Source organism: Pinus tabuliformis, chromosome 1_1 (genome assembly GCF_031772625.1).
Source record: "Pinus tabuliformis cultivar Carrire ecotype Pingquan chromosome 1_1, CPIR1, whole genome shotgun sequence".
Taxonomy (NCBI): Eukaryota; Viridiplantae; Streptophyta; class Pinopsida; order Pinales; family Pinaceae; genus Pinus; species Pinus tabuliformis.
This window is the reverse complement of record NC_142297.1, coordinates 924903555-924921157: the sequence shown is the minus strand read 5'-3', so window position 1 is coordinate 924921157 and position 17603 is coordinate 924903555.

Genomic DNA, 17603 nt, shown 5'->3' with positions numbered 1-17603 from the left:
GGTCGTAGACCAAGACGAGGTTGCCTTCATAAAAGACCCGAGGACGAACAGTTTTATCATACTAGGTTTTAATCCTTTTCTTATGAGCCTCATTGATTGTGGCGACATCTTGACGCTACTCATCGAGATGTTCCAAATGAAGGAGGCGCTCTTCAAGACTAGAAGTCTTTGGAAGGAGCTCAACAGCTAACTTAAGAGATGGAATTTCACATTTGATAGGAAAGATAGATTCCATCCCATAAACTAACTGAAAAGTTGTAAAACTAGTAGCAGTCTTAATGGAGGTTCAGTATGCCCAAAGAGCTGGATACAACATAAGATGCCAATTGGACTGATTTTTGTTGATTGTCCATTGCAGGATCGTCTTGAGAGTTTTGTTTCATGCCTCGACCTATCCATTGGCCTGAGGATAATAAGGAGGCAAATGTTCTTGGCGAAAACCCAATTTAAGAGCCAATTCAGACATTAGTTGATTCTGGAAATGACTGCCATGGTCAGTGACAATCTCTCTCGGGATACTGAATCTTGGGATAATCTGATTAAAAAGGAACAATGTTTCCATTTCACTATTGTTTTTATAAGTGGGCATGGCCTTGGCCCACTTCGTAAAGTAGTCTACAACCATGATAATGTACTTGTGATTGACCGCTGAAGGAAGATTACAAGTTGTAAAATCAATATCCCACTTAGTAAAAGGACCGACAATGACAACAAGAAAAAGAGGAGCTGGATGTGTGCGCATCTTCCAAGTATATATCTGACATGGGTGACAGTGTTTGACCGCTTCGACACAATCTTTGAAGAGTGAAGGCCAAAAATAGCCGGCACATAAGATACGCTGGGCTGTAGTAAGCCCAGATAGATGACCACCACAAGCTCCACTGTGGTAGTCATTGAGCACTTACTCTACTTCCTCTAAGGTTAAACAGTGCCAAAGGATTGAATCAAGCCCTCGACGTTATAATGTATCACCTATGATAACATAGTTTTTGGTCAGGTAACATAATTTCCGGCGTTCATCCTTAGAGAAAGTAGAGGGAAACTTTGAAGTCTGGAGATAGACAATGATATCTCCATACCAAGGGTCAAGTGAAGAGATGAGGAATAAATGTTCGTCGGGAAAACTTTCCTCATAAACAGTATTCTCTCCACAAGACAGCTTGGAAATTAGCTCGACGAAAACCATGGATTTCTTAGACTTGGCGAACAAGAACTCGAGATAAAATTCTTGTAAAATGACTATCCATCGATTATATTTTCCCCCAATCACTCGCCTACTGAGGGAAAATTGAAATGGATTGACCGCTACTAAGACAAAAGTTTTGCGTAGTAAGATATAATGACGGAGCCACTGGACAGCATGGACAACTGCCAAAGCCAACTTCTCAACTAGAGAATAGTGAAGTTTAGGACCTATCAAGCCTCGGCTCAAATAATAAATCACATGCTCCATGAGAGCATTGTCTTCCTGAATGAGAACCATACCAATGGTTGATTCTGCTACAGCGAGATATAAAAAGAAGTCCCTACCATAATCCGGTGGAATCAAAAGTGGGGCAGAGACTAATGCCTTTCTCAAAGCATCGAACGACCACTGTGCAAAGTCATCCCATACAAATGGAACTCCTTTACGTAGCAACCACATAAATCCTTTAGTTATCTCGGCATAGTTCGCTATAAACCTTCTTAAGAAATTAGCTTTCCCTTAAGGACTTTGAAGTTGTCGAATTGAGGACGGGGGAGGCAACTAAATTATTGCCTCAACCTTGAAAGGATCAACTCGAATCCCTTCATTTGACATGATGAACCCTAATAACCGACCAGATATAACCGCGAAAACACACTTATTGGGATTCAACCAGATCTTATAAAAATGACATCGCTCAAAAACCAATCGAAGGTGACTAGGATGATCAGTTCTCTTTCGAGAATGAGCAGCTAGATCATCCAAGTATGCTTCGATGATATGTTTAATGTCATGGAAAGCATATGACATGGCCCACTGGAAAGTAGCTCTAGCATTTTTAAGACCAAAAGGCATCTTTTTTTATGCAAAGGTACCCCAAGGACATATAAAAGTTGTCTTATGTTGATCATCAGGATGGATAGAGATTTGATTATAACTGGAAAAACCGTCCATGAAGAAAAAAATCTCATTACTCGCACACTCTTCAATAATATGATCAATAAATGGTGTGGGGTAATTATCTTTGGGACAAGCTTTATTTACGTCCCTAAAGTCAATGTAGACTCGGATTGTTCCTTGTTTTTTATCCATAGGGACTGGATTAGAAACCCAATCGGTAAGAGGAACAAGGTATATAAAACCCACCTTGAGCAGCTTCTCTACCTCAGCTTTAATGGCTGCTAATTTCCTAGGATTAACCGGCCGAAGCCTTTGATGAACTGGTTTGGCATTTTCATATGTCTTGATCTCATGTTGAACAATAGATGGATTAATTCCAGGCATTTCTTCATAAGACCAAGGAATACATCTCGAAATTCCTTAAAAAGGTCAGTGTAAACTCGAATTTCTTCAGGGGAACATTCAACTCCGATGAAGAGATTCTCGATCACGTTAGGGTTCGTAGAGATGTTTATAGATATCATTTTTGAAATCACCGACATATTACTTTCAGCACGAAAGTATGCTGGAGCCAAAGGATTTGATACCATAGCAGATCAAAGGTTATTTATAGAAAGAAACACACATTCCATACGGCCATGATGCTAATATAAACAAATTATATGAAAAACAGGTGCACCTGAGGGTCCTTTTTCCAGTGAGGGTCCAAACCCTCTTTGAGTTCCTTTTAGTCCTTCAACCTGAAAAACACACAATTCCAGAAAGTACAGCAGTATATTGACCAAGCATCATAAAGAAATCATATTCATAACATAAGGAAAGGTAGTTAGTTATATGATTAGAAACAACCATTCACATATGAATTATAACATTGAATCATCAACATGAAGAAGATTTATATCAGGAACAAGACACGTGTTTCTTTTATTATAAATAACTAAAGTACAGAAAGGAATGATTTCACCTGATTCATCCTTTCGCAGGCTCCAAGCGGAACCGTCCTCCAGATTCATCTAGTCTCAAGCCTTCAACAAACTCCTTCCATGACTTACTCCATGATCTCTCAAGTAGAAAGACATCATCACACAAGGAAACAAGGGTTTCCTGTAAATGGGGGAAGTGCTGGAAGCACAAGGATCTTCAGACCTAGTCAGGGAAAATCTCAGCAGAGTGATCTTTCTCTCTATTCTCTCCTCCTTTAGGCCTTCCCATTGAAGCCTTTTTATACTTCTCCCAAAGTAGTTTTTTAGTTGGGAATTCGTTGGGAACAGTTGGGCCATGGGCACTAATAGGTAATTAGCAGGTAAAACCAACGATCTCCGCCCGAAATTAAGTAGTTTTAATTTTTTAAGTGTTTTAAGGGTTGGGTATACACAGACCTGCGTACACACGCATTTAGATCAGGGCAATGTCGCGTATAGGGAGTAAAACACTGTTTTTGGAATATTTGGACCAGGTCTGGAAGGAGGGGTTGCCCTAGGCCATGAGTGCAGCATCACAAACACCAAGAGTGAGGTTTGGAGCTATAACAATGTTGATAGGCTTCTAGATTATTGGAAGTTCATTTTCCACTTTTTAATATTTGTAGTTGTAATATAATCCTCTGTTGACATATTCTAATAGTCTTTTCTCAATCAATCAAGGTCCCAATTTTATTTCTCAATCAGTGAAGGTGCCAATTTTATTTTTAATTATGTTTAGGCTTTTAGCCTATTGGAAGGTTGTTTTCCACTTTTAACAACATAAGCCTCTGCTGACATATTCTAATATGTCTTCTCTCAATCAATCAATGCCCCAATTCTGTTTTTAATTATGTTGATAAGGTTTTAGCCTATTGGAATTGGGTAGATTACCTTTTGTTAATTAGGAAATCTAGTGTTGAAAATTAAAGATACCTACATATTTTAATGGTCTCTTCCAATCAATGAGTGAGAAAGAAGTCCAATCAATGAGTGAGAAAATTATTTCTCACACAGTAACTTTTTTGCATTTTTAAATCTAATGATTATTTCATTTTTAAATAATCTTTTTATAGAATATCAATTTTTATTTTTTGCAAAACATTATTAAAAATTTATTGTACTAATTGGTTATAGTTAATAGTTGTTTATCACCAAGTATAAGGATCATAGTTTTTTTTTTTTTAATGAAACATTGTTTCAACTTATAACATGTGTGCTTTACATTACCTTATGTCTATTATGTTTTAAAAAGAGTATATTTAAAAAATAATGGAAATGGTAGGGAAGCAATAAGGAGTGTTTCAAGTTCACGTAATTCATTTTTAGGCTTCTATCATTTTTGTTTACTTTTTTTCATCTTTTATTTCTATTTCTGTGTCTATCTCTTCCTTTCTCTCTTTCTCCACCTCTCTTTCTCTCTATCTCTTCTTCCCTGTCTCCCCAACCATCTATATCTATACTTCTCTCCATCTCTACTTTGTTCTCTCTATCTCACCCTCCCAAACACACACACATTTTCCCTCTCCATATCTATCTCTCACTCTCTCCCTCCCGTCATCTATATATATACCTCTCTCCATCTATATGTATACCTCTCTTCATCTCTACTTTGTTCTCTCTATGTCACTATCCAAATATTTACTATCTTTGTCCATATCTATCTCTCTCTCTCTCTCCCTCCCTCTTCCTCTCCCTCTCCCTCTTTCCTTGGGTTCTCTATCCCTCACCCTCTCTCCATCTCTCCCTTGTCATTCCCTCTCTCTCTCTCCATTTTTCCTTCTCTAGTTTTTTTCCCCACTCCCCCTCTCCCCCCCCTAAATTCATCTCTCCATTCCTCTCTTCTGTCTCTAAGTCCTCTCTCTCTCCCTTCTCTCCAACCTCCCTTTTTCTCCCCTGATCTTTTTCTCTCTCTTTTCCCTCCAACTTTGTTCATATCTCCCTCCCTTTCTCCTTCTCTCTCTCATCCTCTATCACTATGTCTCCCCCCTCTCTCTTTTCCCCTTCTCTCCCTATCTCTCTTCCCCCCTCTCCTCTTCCTCACACTCTCCATCTCTCTCTTTTCACTCCCTCTCTCTCTCCACCTCTATCCCTATACATATTTATTTTTCCCTCCCTCTCTCCCCCCCTCCAACTCCATCTCCCCCTCCTTATCTTTCTCCTTCTCTCTCTCCCCTCCTCTCCTTCCTTTCTATCTCTCCCTCTCTCTCCCTCTCCCCCACATAATTCTCTCTCTTCGTCCTTTAGAACTATTACTATCTTCATCCCTCTCTCCTTATTATCTTCCTCTGTATTGCATTTAAGAAAGTATCTAAATTAGAAAGACCCAATTGATTGTAAAATATTAAAACTATATTTTGGATCAACCATGTCTAAGAAAATACAATAATGAAGAACTTAAAATAATCATGTACCATCTTTCCTCTATCTTTGATTACTCTCATTGCTTGGATTCTTAGTTAAGATAGATATATGCTGGTCTTCAATAATATTATTAATATTATAAATTTCACACACACACACACATATATTCTCCTTTTTAATTTTATTAAGACTTTCATTTAATCTCTATGTATTACTCATTGAATGTTTTTAATAGTCATAGTGATAATCATAACTTTTTTTCTTTTATATTTTATAAAATTAAATACAAATTAAATATTTATAAAATATTTTGATTGTTAAATAAGTAATGGTTTTTGGGCATGTGGTATTGATAAGCCATGGTATTGGCTCATAATATTGTAACAAAGCCTCTTTACAAGTTAATAATATTCATGCTTAAGTGGGTGTATTAAAATAAGAATTAGTATTATTATTATTATTAATTATAGTTAATAATGTATTATAATAAATATATAGATATAATATATAAATTAAAGAATAATTAATGCATTATTAAAATGTTAATAATATTAATAAGTTTTTTGTAACCTTGGCAAGACTACACCTTCATCATGTCCAATATATCACACCGATTGGGGCAAGGAATTGAACCAGTGACTTCACATCAAAGAGTGCCTTAACACAGCACCTCATCAACATCTATCCAAGACCCCATGGACAATAATATTAATATTTTTAGTATGATATTAATATAATGATAAAATAGAATATATTATAGAAAATCTACATTTGATAGGGAAATAAATTAATGTACTTATTTTATAAATGAAATAATGCAAAAGTATTAATTTATTAATAATATAATACTTTGATCCATTAGTAAATATATTAATAGATTTTTATTTTTCATTTTTCATTTTTTTATTTTTTTTTGTAAGTTAGAACTTTCTATTAATTTTAAGAGCAAATATTTACAAGGCCATTACTTAAAAGTCCATTGGTCCCACCCTGACCCAGTTTGTTGACTGTTGCTATCAGTTCAAAATAAACATTCCAAAAAAGATAAAGGCTAGCTGACCATAACTGGAATGAAAATATTTTCCATAAAAATAACAAAATGAGAAAAACACCAAAACACATACTAAGTCACCAGAGTTGATGGAAGCTAGGCTGTCTGGCCCTATCCCAAGTGGGGGAGGAGGGTGAAATAGGAAACTGACATGTTGCTCTAGGTTCCAAGCCTCTAACTGCTCTATCTTATCTAGAATTCACATATGCTCGGGCTAAACCACCACCACACTTTCTTGAAGTTAACATTGGAAATATTGGGTTTGTGTCAGAGCTACCATGACTACCTCATGTTCCTCCTATCAAAATTTCTTGTGGGCTTCCACTGCATCTTCACTGATTGCGTTGGTGGGCTTGTTGTCACACGAGAGGAATTGTTTCTCTTCCATTGTGCATGCCGATGTTCATGTTGGGGCACCAACAACCCATCCTTTAGACCTGTACATGGCCCTGCCTTCACCTTTTTCTAGTATCGACATTATGGTCGGGGTTTTGCAGATGGTCTGTTGCCACCTCCTTCCAATAGGGAGCTCCGATGTGGTGCTATATGGACACCACTCCATGATACTCGCCTCATTACTTTGCTTCTTACACCCCTCTCCTAATCCTCCAACACTTTCTTAACACCCTTTAAGTCCTCCGAATTAACACTGTGTCACAATAGTATCATAAAATTACCCCCGAGTCTAATGCCTTACACTACGAAGTCCCTCTCATACTCAAATAGGGCCAGCACTTACTGTTTCACCTCCCATGAAGTACACCATCCCCAGTTGAGTCTTTCATAAACAAAGACCCACATGAGACCACACACTTCTATGCCTGTAGGTTGAGGAACCACTAAGAGCCACGGGCCAAAAGAAACGATAGGTAATTGGGATAAAAGCTTCCCTAATTCCCTTGTGAAACTTTGCTTAACTCTACAAATGCATCGAAGAATTGACCCTGCACTAAAACCTATAGTAGACCATAATTTCTTCAAGCCACCTAATGAAAGTCGGTAGTAGATTGGGATTCAAAGGTTTGCTGAGTTAGGAGGACACCACAATGACAACATGAGTAAATACAGGAGAAAAGACCCAAAGGATCCATACTGGAAATGAATGTCACCCCTGTCATAGTCCTGAGAACGATAAGTTACCTCATCCTGGGAGCGATAAGGCATCATTCTGAACCACACAACCATAACTTACATCACCAAAATATGATTGCAATGCCCATTGAGGTCCATAAAACATCCATCTCCCACCTACCTCCACATAAATGCACGCAAACGTAGATGGTAGGTTTCACACGAGTTTTCTTTGGCATAACCTGTCATGTTTACATGGCATTCACATGGAGAAGCTGGGAGGGGGCTAGGCTCTTCCCTTGAAGTCCTCAGGTTATCCACCACCTTTGGTGTAATATATTAATATAATATTATATAACATATCATATATTAATAAATTTATTCTATTATGTTAATAAATTAATATGTTAGATTGCATGCATTAGGTTAATAAAATTAGTTATATATTAATGTAAAATGTATAAAGAACTACAGAACTATAATAAATAAAAAATAAGAAAATAGGTGAAATATTAATACTAATAGAGTAGTATTATTAATATTAAGACTCTCATGAGAGTGGTAATGTTAATAATAACTTTATAAATTTAATATTGAAAGGGAGGGAACAAACCCTAGGGTTGAGAGGGCACAATGAGCCAACTCCTACTAAATTTAAGACCGACATCTCGATTGAGGTTGTTTGGATCTCTTAGTATCTCCAAATATTATTTTAAAATAGTGATCTTCCTTAGCAATGATAGTAATCTCTTATAGTCATATGTGATGCTTAGTGTGAAGGGAATGTTCTGCAAGAGCAGAGGTGTGAGACCATTGATTTCTTATGTCAGTACAATTCTCTTTTATTCTTTTTTTGGATGACCTAGTTTCACCAATGTAGATTTTTCCACAGGAGAAATTGATTTTGTAGTCTCATTTTAGTTGATTCTAATTAATTTTTTCCTTAATCAATTTTAATTTTTGTTTTAAAGTTTCTAATGGTTTGAATATAGAACCAATATTCCTTTTTTCTGAGTATTTTAGCTATTTTGTCAATCATAACATATATGTACAAAACATGCACTCTCCTATTGGAAGGTTGTATATTAGTTTACTTTTGTGAAGGCTTCATCTTCTCTTTTTCATTCTTTATGGACTTAGTAATGATCCTTGTATCCAATTTCTTTGAAGACCTTACTAAGGTGGTCCAACTCTTGATCCAAGTGATTTTTATCAAATATCCCAACAACTCTGAAGGTCAATGCACTTATGATTCCAAATTTCTAAGTTAGGTAATGGTGGGAGTTTGCATGTCGGTAACTATTAGTATGTGTATTTTTTTGAATACTTGATGCCCTAAGGTACCATCCTCATTTCTAGTAATCGATACATCTAGGAAGGGAATACAATTATTGCCTTTAAGTTTATTAGTTAATTTCATGTCATATGATATACCACTTAGATGTTCTAGGAATTTGTTGTTTTTTTTTTTTACCATGCTGCCATTTCAAATTACTATCATCAATGTACCTTGTCCATCTTCTAAATTTCAATGGGAATGATTCTATTGCTTTTTTCTAAAAATTTTCCATGAATAAATTTGCTACAATACGAGAAATGGGTGAGCCCATTGTAACACTAGTGACTTTCTCTTAGTATTCTCATTGGAAGTTAAAGAATGTTGAGCGTAGGAAATGTGTTGCAAGTTTTCCATTTTGAGGGTCTATTACCTCATAGAGAACTTGGATAAAATCATCTAAGGGAATCTTATTTAATAATTAAAGCACACAAAAGCTAGTGATCAGTTCATCCTTGTCCACTTTTTTTCCCTTGATGAGTTTAACAAAGTCATATAAGTTTTTGATGAAGAAGTCTGTGTGGCCAAAAAGGGCTCTTAATTTTCCAACCACATATTTGGCTAATCCATACATAGGGGAACCATTGGTATTAACAATATGTCTTAAGGGAACTCTATTGTTATGAATCTTAGGGAGACCATAGATTCTAGGTGTTATCTGAGAGGTTTGGAGGAGATTTTTCTTAATCCTTTCATCAAGATCAAAGTCTTTAATTTCTTTCTCCACTATAAAACCCTCCTCTAACATCTACACAAGTAACTGACCAACTGAGGTAAACATGTGATGAAGAGTTACTATGATATGACTCAACTCCCTATGTTGTAGATAAGGAAGTGGAACAGATGGCAAATAAACAAGATGACCTTCTACGCATACAACAGAACCCCCATGAGCCATCAAACCCATCCACATGACCAGTCCCTAAGACAAACTAGCTCTTTTATAAATTAAAGCCTTAGTCTCTCCCTTGACATGGGCATGCATGTGACTAGGACCCTCTAGTCACTCCTACAGTAAGGCATGTGTGTGACTATGGAAATCTACAGGTAGTTATGTGCCAACAACTCCAGATTCGGTGCCTCTTTTTCAAGGCAAAGACTCAGGCCACTGCCCAAAAATCTATAAACTTACAGAAATGAAAAATGACACTGAAACAATGATACAAATGAAAATACTTGAACAAGGACTTGATTGGACCCCTACTAACCATGATAAAAATTTCATCAAACATGTCACAAATATGAATCCTATAGGTTTAAACAACATATCTAAGCATAGGGGTCTAAAGCTTACTTGAGAATCACCAAGAAGCATTGTTGCCTCATCACAATAACTATCTTACCATATATTAAGCCAAATATTCTTTGTACATTCAGTGATTAACAAAAACATGGTGAGAGCCATACATTTTCACTGTCATAAAACTCATTCAAAACCAACATAAATATGAAGGATATAATAGCAATATAAGCTACATATAAACAAGTATATTTACCCATAAAATACCAAGGATAAAGAGAGCTCTTATTGATGATTGCATAAACCGACCAGGTATGGGACTTCCACGAACCGCCCAGCAGTGGACTACGCTGAACGAAATATTTCTTTGAGCTTGTTATCACTTCGTAATTTTTTAGGTTGTAGAGTAAATCACATAGGTAAGTTACTTTAGAACCACTTTGGAAACTAGGAATCTAACCCTTCCAGTTTCAAAGAGGGATCTCTTTATATGATTTATCTTTGTTTTACTAATGATATTAGGCTAGTTATCATGTTCAGGTTATTGATTTTTTTGTGTAGCTGGGATGAGACAATGGAATTAGGGCATTTGGCAATGGAGTCACAAATTTAGGTTGATCAAACACAGAGTTTACAATCTAAACTTACAGGGTAGGTTAGGCAACTTCACTTGATCCTTTAATAACTTTGGTGTGAAAGAGAAAAAAAAAGATAAAACAATCCAATTAATAAGTAGAGGAATTAAGGATTCTGTTTTTTAATTTTCAGAAGGAAACATGGAAATTATGCATAAGCCAGATACAGAGTGTACTTTTAAATAAATTTTGTTTGTACTCTTCTTAGAATAATTTAGATTATAGAAACATATGTGAAAAACAATGAAAACATTTAACAGATAAAGATGCACTTCACCAATGAAATTGACACAAGTATCTTGTAATGCTTGAAATGTCTTACTGGAAAATGATCAAAGGTAGCTCTGTGAGCTTCTTTACAATATAAATCCTTTCTTCAAAACTAACCCCAACCCTTCATAATTATAATTATGAAGTACTTATAGAAAAAATTACAAAATATCTTGATTCACAATATCAATATAGGATCCTAACAACTAATTACAAAACTAGTACAAAACTCTAGGGATCTTGTAACTACTTGAACTGCTGGTACTAACTTTGAGGAAAGTTGCTGATGACTTGTCCTCAAAATGTTTTTCCTTGTTGTTTATCTCCTGGAGATGAAAATCTTTCACTCAATGATGTCATGCAATTGATCCCATCTTTCATCACTGGGGATAGAAAGATTGAGTAACTTTCTATACACTTCATTGACTTCTGCATACTTCTCAAATGTTGCCTTGTTGATGAAGATGTGTTTGATTTCATGTTTGATAGTTAAATAAAACTCTAAAGCTTCTAAGAAATATTTCCTTGTGACATGTCCCTTGATACCTTCAAATTTGGATTTATCTGTACCAAGAATATAAAGTTTCTAATAGTAATCCTCCAAATTGATTAAGCTACCATATGGTGCTACTAATCTTGGTAATCATCTTTGGTTCAATAGGTTGAACTTGGTTTAAAATCTCTAGATAACATTTTCCATAGTCAGAGTTTTGGTCTCCAATTGGGTCATCAAGTTCCTTTGTTGTAATACTTTCTTGATTTCCAAGATAGTCTTTGTCCTATCTGCTAACTGCATCTGTTCTAATTCTGATCAAGTCTTTGAATTCAACACTTTAATGATGGTTTGATTGGGATTTTTGAGTCACCCACCATGATAAATTATTTGAAGAGAAAGCTAGAACTAGTAATATACTTTAAAGAAGGGAAAATTATTATGTTATTTATTGCTTTACCTAGACTCCATGAATAAAATACTTCTTCCTATGCTCTAGTTTTAAAAATCAAGCACATACATCTACAAGACTAACATATATCTATCTTAATTAAATTTATATAATTTAACTATTATATAAATTAAAAAAATAATATATAATTAATAATAAAAAAATTAATCCATGATATAGAAGAACATATACCATGAGTTTATTACAATAAGTATTACCAAATATTACGAAATGATGGATAGTAATATTGAAACAATGAAATGCACAAACATAGTTGCACTAACTCATGGCAATAAAAAAAATTAATATTGTAACTTGATGGTAAAAAGGAATGATGGATACAACTAGTGAATCACCCCCACAGGATAAACCCACCACACAGGAAAAGGGCAAGACGATTAACCTAGAACCGGAAGAAGAAGAGATTGAGGATATCCCAATGGATGATGAGGATGTTGGGGTGGAAACGAAGAATGTTGAAATTGAGGGGTGTTACCCCATCACTAAGCTGCCTGAGTACATTCCTTTGTGGAGGGGCAAGACCAAGGTGCCCAGAGACATTGATGAGAGTAAGTTCACCCTGCACACACACCTCTTTCCGAACCAAATTGTTCTCAAAAGACCACTCTTGGGTCGTGTCCCCATTTTGAAATTAGAAGATTGGGATTTAGTGGACACAGAGAAGTTCCCTCATTTAGCGACAGACCAACTTATACACCCGATGTTCCGCAAAAATACTGGAGTAACCGTGTTGGAGTCGAGGAAGTGGCTGAAAGGCATGGATAAGGCAGGATTATTCAACCTGCTTTGAGTGCCGCATGAAAACCGCACGCCCATCACAATGGTGGTAATTAAGCAATTGTTGTGCTTGGTACACAATAGGTGTTTGTGGCTTGAGGAGCCGATATTGATCACTGATATGTTGATCCATAGGAACACGCAGCTATCATACTCAAGGGAAAATCTGGCCATGATGTTTGGAAGAAAGGTTGGCGAGCATGCCCTCGCGGAGGCCATGAAGAAAAATTTCAAGTTAGTAAAGAAGTCATGAGGTTATGCCATTATGAGTATCTATGACCCCACGGTTAAAGTGGCAACCCAAATCTTAGCAGGGAATGTCATGCAGAAGTGTTGTGCAGATGAAATGTTGACACCAGTCATAACTTTGCTGACCCAATGTGCGGAGGGAGTTTAATTTTATTAGGTGCACTACCTCTGTGATGAGTTCCTTGTGGACTACCTTGAAACACATGATCTCATTAAGCCATTCCACTATGCATGGCTCTTGCTGTCAATAGTTCTAGTAGCATAGGAGCTACCTGAAGACAGTCAGTTTCCTCTGGTCGCACTAGACCTACCAGAGGTAGCGAGCTACGCTTTGTTGTGGGTGACTAAGGATCCTCAGTGGATAAAGGACAACAAGATATTTTGGATCTTGATGGAGATGAATGTGCATATTGCCATCAACTGCAAGCCGCATTTGTCACCTACCAATTTTGATAGATTGCAGGAATATGTGGAATTCAAGATTGAATTCCACCATGTCTCAATACGGGCATGGAAGGACCATGAGAAAAAGTGGCACGACTTTCCCTACTTGGCAACAGACGATGCAATCGACATGGTCCTTGACCACTGGTAGGCAAAGTGGTGCTTTTCCTCGGACTTGGCTGCGATATCTAGAAAGTCTGCCATACAACGCAAGAAGGAAGAGGCCAAGCTGAAGATGGAAGAGTTGGTTGCAAAAAGGAGAAAGGAGGTTGAAAACAAGGCTAAGGAATAGCGCGTTGCCGCGTAGCAGTCTGGTGTGCAGGCAGGCAGGAGAAGAGGAGCATGGCTCTGACGGAGGTCAGAAGTTGCCTTCACCAGAAACAGAGGAAGAAGAGGACAAGTGGATAGAGTAGGGAGGAGAAGACCCAGAGATGACCTCGTTCCGTATCAAGAGAACCAAAGGACTAGAAAAGGTAGGGCTGCAGAAGAATTCCAAAGCTAGCAAGATGTCTCTAGATCCGATCACCCTAATAAAGGGGGATCTAAATGATATAGGGGATGCAGTACGAGATTCCACTACAGAACTACTACAATAGTTCAAGCAGCACTAGCAGTAGGTGCCGGGGGCTATTTAGATGGGTCTGCTTGAGCTACAACTCCATGCAACACAAATTCAGACCAGTGCGACATCCACCAGTTTGGCCCTTGGCACCTAAGAAGCCGCAGGGAAGCTACACACAAGGGACCCCCGAGCCATAGTGCTGCCCAATGGAGCATTGATGACAGAGACCGAAGTTGAGAGGCCCACTATCTATGCCCTCAAGGGAGTGGTACTTAACTTGGCAACACTTCTTAGAGAGGTGTTTCACCTTCTGCAGGATGGTGTGATTGTGGAACTTTGGGTCCGTGAACAACACACTTTACAAGTGATTAACGAGCAAAAGGTCAAAAATGCCCAGACGATTGTGCAGAGAGACTATGTTGTTAACCTTGCGACAGACTTGACTGACAAAAATTAGTGCATAATCAAGGTTGTCGATGAGACATGCAGAACTATCCTGGAGCTGGCCATTCCCGAGGCTGAGCCAGTAGATGTACGGGTTCCGAAATTCATTGCGGGAGTGACAGAGTTGGCAAAGATTCAGCTGGAGCTGAACCTAAAAATTACAAAATTACAATTAAAGGCATAGCCTTCGACTCCACCAAAAGTCAGGGAGCAACATGCAGATGCAATAGCAGCAATAGTGAGTGCAGTGATGAACAACATGATGCTTTTTGAGTAGTTGCTTGAGGTACTCACCAGCTTGCAAGAAGACCCCAATGTGTAGAGGCTAGAGACAGAAGTGCGGGAACTACAGTAGCACTACGATGAGGTTAAAGCAACAACACGCACTATCACCATCATGCAGAGACTAGCAATGGTGCAAGAGGCCAAGACATTGAAAGAACTAGTCAATACAACTCAGCATAAGGAGGCAGTTTTGAAGGCTCGATTGAAGCCTTGGTTGGACAAGGCCTACTTGATCACAACCTCCATTGAAAGAAAGCTGGCTAGTCTACAGTAGACTTAGCAGAAGCTCCAGGCTGATACCACAGGGCCAGCGATCGATCAGTTGGTCAAGGAGATGAAACAGGTGGCCGCGTAGTACGCCACCGAGGTAGTAGTTGTCCAAGCCGAGCTAGGAGGTCTTCGTGATAAGATATTTGAGCTAGCCGAGTGACTCAAGGGCAAGTCACCATGTTTTTGTTGGGGGCCTATTGGGAACGGGTCTCCTAGGGGTCAATTTTGGGGTTAAAAACCCAAGTTTTGGGGCAAAAGGCCTGAAGTTTGTATAAAGAAATGTAAAGTGTCCGCATTTTTTGGTCGCGGAGCACGAAGATGTCAAAAGTCATTAAGGGTTGTCCACCCTTGTTTGTAAGGAATCATGTTGGCTATAAAAAGAAGCTAAGTAAGTAAGTTCTAAAGAAAGTAGCAGAAAAAGGAGAGTTCTAAGTGCTTTGGGTCATAGGAGAGTTAAGAGCAAGAGTCTTAGCGTAGGTAGAGGCTTTGCAGCTAAGTGCTTAGAAGCCTAGGGTAGAATTCCACAACTGAGTGCACAGACCCTTGTGGCTATGTGCGTAGAGCGGATAGAGTCTGTAGTGGGAACCTAAATCATCAATAAAGAGAAGTATTCTGAAATTGCTATGTATTTTGTCTCTGATTATTGCATCCGATTATGTTATGTTAAGTTTTAGATTTACATTATAATGCTAATTGATGCATGAATGTTTATGTTTCTATCTATTATTTGAACGCAAGTAATAATATATGTTTACGCGAAAGATAACCTTAATTGCATGGTAAAATTGGTGAACCCTTAAGGTAATTCAAGAACTTATAGCCATATGTAGTTCCAAAGGTGCATAAGTGCCTGCATTGCTAGTTAGGGCTATGTGAAGGTCAGTCATATACCTTCGTGAAGGTTTTGAAGGTCAGAGAAGAAGGAACATCGATAAGCCCTTAAGGCTTATCGATTTGCATGAAGACAGAGGTTAGGGTATAAGATCGACATCACGACCATCTCAGGGTGTGGAAACTTGGTTCTTGCATCCCCCCATACTGCTTCGGATGAGACTTCATTCTGTGCTCCACGGATTGATGACGAATGGGCCAGTAATGTAGGGATTTGATTGGCTGCTTAACGTCAAACTGGGATCTCCATAATGAGATGTATGATGTCATATCATTAGAATCCAACTAAGAAAGAGATCGAAAACTGGTTGGATAGAAAGATCCACGAATTTGCAGTGCAAGAGAAAACGATTCCTTGATTGATGAAAAAACAGTTGTTGGATAGATATCTGTACACATAAATACACAAAATCTTCTTATGTTCCTTCCAGGTTGAGTTATATGAGTGGAACACAAAGTTTGCAGATGACAAGGAAGGTGGAGGCTTAACAATCCGATTATTTGGACACCAGAGTTAGTATGAAGATTGGAAGCCTCTGAAGATAGGATCACATGTGTTGTCGACCATTGGCTCGACCGCATCATAGGAGGATTTGTGATAGAGTTCGTGGTCGATACTTCTATCAGTTACAACGAAGCAGAGAGCTACTAGTTTAAAAGACCGCAAGGTAAGCATTTGAAGTCACTAAATACTTGGATTAAGATGTTGTTGTGTGTAAAGCAGGTTATGTGGCTACCTTGATGTTTGGAGCTACACGATGTGGAAAGTCTTTCAGGGATAGAGGAAGAAAAGGTCCTAAGTATAGCCCACTGATCGAGCCTCCTTTGAGTGACGACGAATGAGTCATGCAGTATTCTCCACTAAGCATTGCTCAGTTGATAAGACAAGGATTCCCACGAATACCTACACCACCTCCATCCTCGTCCCATCCATCCACATTGCCTCCATCCTCACCCCCACCACTCACCCCATCGCCCACACCAACCACACCTCCACGACTGTTCAACATGGCGAACTTCGTAAAACTACCTGTATTCAAGGGCATAGGAAATGAAGATCCATAGCAGTTTCAGTTAATCGCGAAGGCTGTATCGGAAGCTCAAGGTATCGCGGATGACCAAATGAAGAAATACACACTGGTTAGTGCTTTGCAGGACCACGCACTAACATGGTACATTAAGTACAGTACTAATAACCCAACGTCTGCATTGGTAGATATCCAAGCTGCACTAAATAGAGAATTTAGTAGACCTAAGTCTCAAGCGAAATCAATTGTGGGATTCAAGGAGATCATGATGAACCCTAGGGAGATGCCTTGGGATTTGGATCAAGGATTAATGTGTACGATCTGTGAAGCCAACATGAACCTAAATAATGGATAGCACCACGAATGGTTTGTGGCCTTTCTCCTACCCCACCTAGGGTTGTGCTACCATAACATAAGACTGGGACCCAGGTAGAAGCTCTAGAAATCACGATGAGACTGCATGAGATAGCAATGCAAGATGATAATCTAGGGGTTCAACAGATTCATGCATAGTTGTAGTAGCTTTGCCTCGAAATGCAAAGTCTGCAGAAGGACGGAGCAGCTCGTCCAGAGGCGCACGAAGAAGTTTTGTGTCTAAAATGCAAAGGTTAGGGGCATGACAAGGATCACTGTCTAGTCTTTGCAAACTATGTTGTAGCAGGGGGATCAATGCCTC